Genomic DNA, 5,262 nt, shown 5'->3' with positions numbered 1-5,262 from the left:
GGTCGCCCGGTGACATTTGATCCCATTTACATTATGGAAGTTGCGTCTCTGATTAAGCTGTTTTTTCTCTAGGGACCTAGAAGGATCAACATTCCGCAGGGTCACGGAAGAGGTATTTTAGACACTGTCATTGCAGCATCAGAATAAAATTTGTCCTTCCAGCTGTCCAAGGAACAGCAGGAGCTCGTTTGAAAATCAGGGCATTTGGAAGGAAAGAAAGCGCATTCTTTCCTCTGACTTGAACTTTAGAATCGCTTTAGAATAATGGAGTTGGAAGGGACCTTGGAGGTCTTCTAGTCCAACCCCCTGCTTAGGCAGGAAACCCTATATACCACTTCAGACAAATGGCTGTCCAGTCTCTTCTTAAAAACGTCCAGTGTTGGAGAATTCACAACTTCTGAAGGCAAGTTGTTTCACTGGTAAATTGTTCTATCAGGAAATTTCTCTTTAGTACTAGGTTGCTTCTCTCCTTGATTAGTTTCTACCCATTGTTTCTTGTCCTGCCCTCAGGGGCTTTGGAAAATAGCTTGACTCCCTCTTCTTTGTGGCAGCCCCTGAGATATCGGAACACTGCTATCATGTCCTGCTTTTTAGTAAATTAGAGATAGTAAACTAGACTAACTTGTTTGTCTCTTGAGAAACCTATATGCGGGTCAAGAAGCAACAGTGAGAACTGGACATGGAACCACTAACTGGTTCAAAATTGGGAAAGAAGTCCAGCAAGGCTGTATACTGTGACTCTGTCTACTTAACTTATATGAAAAGAGTAAGATGGGATGGGATGGGATGGGATGGGATGGGATGGGATGGGATGGGATGGGATGGGATGGGATGGGATGGGATGGAATGGAATAGAATAGAATAGAATAGAATAGAATAGAATAGAATAGAATAGAATAGAATAGAATAGAATAGAATTTTTATTGGCCAAGTGTGATTGGACATACAAGGAAGTTTTCTTGGTGCATATACTCTCAGTGTACATAAAAGAATAGATACATTCATCAAGAATCATAAGATACATAAGAATTTTGTAAAACTTTTTCAATAAAAAAAAAGAATCATAAGATACAACACTTAATGATAGTCATATGGTATAAATAAGCAATCAGGAAACAACATGATATGCAGAGCACATCATGAGAAGTACGGGCCTAGGTGAATCAAAAGTTGGAGTTAAGATTGCCATATCAACAACCTCAGATAAGCAGATAATAACACTCCAATGGCAGAAAGTGAAGAGGAACTAAAAAACCATTTGATGTGGGTGAAGGAGGAGGGTGCAGAAGTTGGCTTGAAATTCAACATTAAGAAAACTAAGATCATGACATCTGGCCCTCTCAATTCCTGGCAAATAGATGGGGAAGAAATGGAGGTAGTGACAGATTTTATTTTTCTGGGCTCCAAGATCAACGTAGATGGGAATTGCAGCCGAGAAATTAAAAGACATTTGCTCCTGGGGCGGAAAGCCAACAAAAGTGCGTATAGTCAAGGCGATGGTTTTCCCAGTTGCAATGTATGGCTGTGAAAGTTGGACCATAAGAAAGACTGAGCACCCAAGAATTGAGGCCTTTGAACTATGGTGCTGGAGAAGACTTGGACTGCAAGGCGATCATCGGTCAATCCTAGAGGAGATCAACCCTGACTGCCCTTTAGAAGGCCAGATCCTGAAGATGAAACTGAAATCCTTTGGCCACCTAATGAGAAGGAAGGACTCACTGGAGAAGAGCCTAATGCTGGGAAAGATTGAGGGCAAAAGAAGAAGGGGACGGCAGAGAACGAGGTGGCTGGATGGAGTCACTGAAGCAGTCGGCGTGAGCTTAAATGAACTCCAGTGGATGGTAGAGGACAGGAAGGCCTGGAGGAACATTGTCCATGGGGTCGTGATGGATCGGACACGACTTTGCAACTAAGAACAATAGACATATCCAATTCCAGCAACCGTCCTTCATATGTTATGTTTTAGCTCCAGTCCCCTAATCATCTTTGTTGCTCTTCTCTGCACTCTTTCTAGAGTCTCCACCTCTTTTTGACCAAAACTGAATGCCGTATTCCAAGTTAGAACTGCAGAAAAAATAATTGCTACCAACCTGCCTTCCATTGAGGACCTGTATACTGCACGAATCAAGAAGAGGGCTGTGAAAATATTTACAGATCCCTCACATCCAGGACATAAACTGTCTCAACTCCTACCCTCAAAACGACGCTATAGAGCACTGCACATCAGAACAACTAGACACAAGAACAGTTTTTTCCCGAAGGCCATCACTCTGCTAAACAAATAATTCCCTCAACACTGTCAAACTATTTACTAAATCTGCACTACTATTAATCTTCTCATCATTCCCATCACCAATCTCTTTCCACTTACGACTGTATGACTATAACTTGTTGCTGGCAATCCTTATGATTTATATTGATATATTGACCATCAATTGTGTTGTAAATATTGTACCTTGATGAACGTATCTTTTCTTTTATGCACACTGAGAGCATATGCACCAAGACAAATTCCTTGTGTGTCCAATCACATTTGGCCAATAAAAAATTCTATTCTATTCTATTCTATTATATCCTATTCTATTCTATTCCATTCCATTCCAAGTGTGGCCTTACCATGGCCTTATAAAATGGTATTAACACTTCACAGGATCTTGATTCTCTCCCTCTGTTTATGCAGCCTAGAACTGTGTTGGCTCTTCTTTGTCCCTCTGCAGAGGAGGAGGAAAAACACCTTAAGAAATCTTATAACACACTCGAAGAGAGAGGAAGGGATGGGATCAGCCATGCTGGCACTAAATTCAAACATAGACCCTGGTTGTCCTTGACTTACGATCACAATTGAGCCCCAAGTTTCTGTGGCTAAGCGAGACAGTTGTTAAACAAGTTTTGCCCCATTTCAACAATCTTTCTTGTCACCGTTGTGAAGTGAATGACTGCAGCTGATAAAGCGAGTAACATGGTTGTTACGTGAATCCAGCTTCCCCATTGACTCGGCATGTCAGAAGGTCTCAAAAGGGGGTCACGTTATTCTGGGACACTGCGACCGTCATAAAGATGAGTCGGTTGCCAAGCATGTGAATTTTGATCACGTGACCACGGATCATGGTTTTATGTTCGGTTGCCTGAAAGCTGACTGACATTTATCATAGTTGCAGTGTCCCGAGGTCATGTGATCACCTTTTGCAACTCAGTGGGGTTCACATTCACTTCACAACCGAATTACTAATTTTAACAATTCACTTAACAAAATGTGGCATGAAAAGACATAAAATGGGGCAACACTCACTTAACAAATTTCTCACTTAGCAACATAAATTTTGGGCTCAATTGTGGTCGTAAATTGAGGATTACCTGTATTTTTTGTTGTTGCTTTAAACAATAGCACCCTTCTAGTCTACAGTTACGGAACCTTGATATCAAAATTTTAACTTTATTAATAACTCCAAAACGCTATGGTCATCAATGTGAAAAAACATTGTCATAAGTCACATTTTTCAGTGCCTTTTAGTAACTTTGAATGGTCACTAAATGAACTGTTGTAAGTGGAGGACTACCTGTACTGTACTTGACCAAAAATAAAAGGACAATGTTCACAAACAAAAGAGATTTAGGGGTCTTTCTCGCTCTCTGAGTTTGATGTCTTCTTGCAGACGTTTCATGACCCAAACTAGGTAGCATCATCACTTACCCTCACTCTGATGTTGTTACCTAGTTTGGGTCATGAAAGGTCTACAAGCAAACAACCAAGCTCAGAGCCTACCTCATTTCAACCCTGAGCTACGAATACTCTCCTTTACCGGAACGGAATTTATTCCTCAAGAAATATTAAACAGAGGCAGGAAGGTTCAAGAGAGCTATCATTTGGATTCTTCCTATTACGAGAATTGGCAAAGTTTTTTGGGGGTTCAAAAGTACCGTATGTAGGCCCATCTATGAATTGCAGTGAGTGCCTTGACCAGTGGTGAAATCCAATTTTTTTTACTACCAGTTCTGTGGGCGTGGCTTGGTGGGCATAGTGTGGCTTGGTGGGCCTGGCAGGGGAAGGATACTGCAAAATCTCCATTCCCTCCCCACTCCTAGGGGAAAGATATTGCAAAATCTCCATTCCCACCCGATTCCAGGGGAAGGATACTACAAAATCCCCATTCCTGGGGGAAGGATATTGCAAAATCTCCATCCCCACCTGATTCCAGGGGAAGGATACTGCAAAATCCCCATCCCCACCCCACTCCTGCGGGAAGGATATTGCAAAATCCCCATTCCTACCCCACTCCGGGGCCAGCCAGAAGTGGTATTTGCCGGTTCACCGAACTACTCAAAATTTCTGCTACCGGTTCTCCAGAACCTGTCAAAACCTGCTGGATTTCACCTTGACTTTTTCTCTGTTGGGAAAAGGAAGAGGGTTCACCTGGGCTGCATCATCCATTTCTGAAGGATTTCTGGAAAAAAAATCTCAACCCAATATGGGGTTCTGAAGATCCCGCACCCCTTTCTTGAAATGACAAACATCACCGGTCTCCCGTAAAGATATTTAACTAATTAGGTCAGCTGTAGAAGCTTGAGGCAACAAGAGAAGATTAAGAATTTTGAAAATTTGTCATGGCCATACTCATAAAATGACCACAATGGCACCAGGATGGACATTGCTCTCCAACAGCAATAGCACTTAGACTTATCTACCACTTCACAGTGCTTTTACAGATCTCTCTAAGCGGTTTACAGAGTCAGCCTCTTGCCCCCAACAATCTGAGTCCTCATTTTACCCACCTCGGAAGGATGGAAGATTCGAACTGCCAAATTGCAGGCAGCCGGCAGTACAGCAGAAGGAGCCTGCAGTACTGCACTCTAACCACTGCGCCACCGTGGCTCATACAGCCTTTCAGTTAAATGAACCGTGCGGTCGTTAAGTGAATCTGGCGACCCACATGACTTTGCTTGGAAGTTGGCTGGGAAGGTCACCAATGGTGTTCCCATAACTCTGGGACACTATCACTGTCGTAAACAAATAAGCCACCGAATTGATGATGTGATTGTGAGGGGGCAACGGTTGTAAGCGCGAGGAGCGGTTCTACGTTTTTCAGGGCCGCTGTAGCTTCCGTTGCTAAACGAATGGTAGTTGAGGACTACCTGTAATTCTCACCATTCCCCCTCCCGGTTAACATAACTTAATGGAAGTGATGGTTTTAACACTGCAAGGTTTAGTTAACTTTCAGTAAATGCCTATGGAGATTCTCAGTCATCCAGGCCATGGTTGTCCCA

The sequence above is a fragment of the Ahaetulla prasina genome, chromosome 8 (assembly GCF_028640845.1).
Source record: "Ahaetulla prasina isolate Xishuangbanna chromosome 8, ASM2864084v1, whole genome shotgun sequence".
Taxonomy (NCBI): Eukaryota; Metazoa; Chordata; class Lepidosauria; order Squamata; family Colubridae; genus Ahaetulla; species Ahaetulla prasina.
This window is presented reverse-complemented; position numbering follows the sequence as displayed.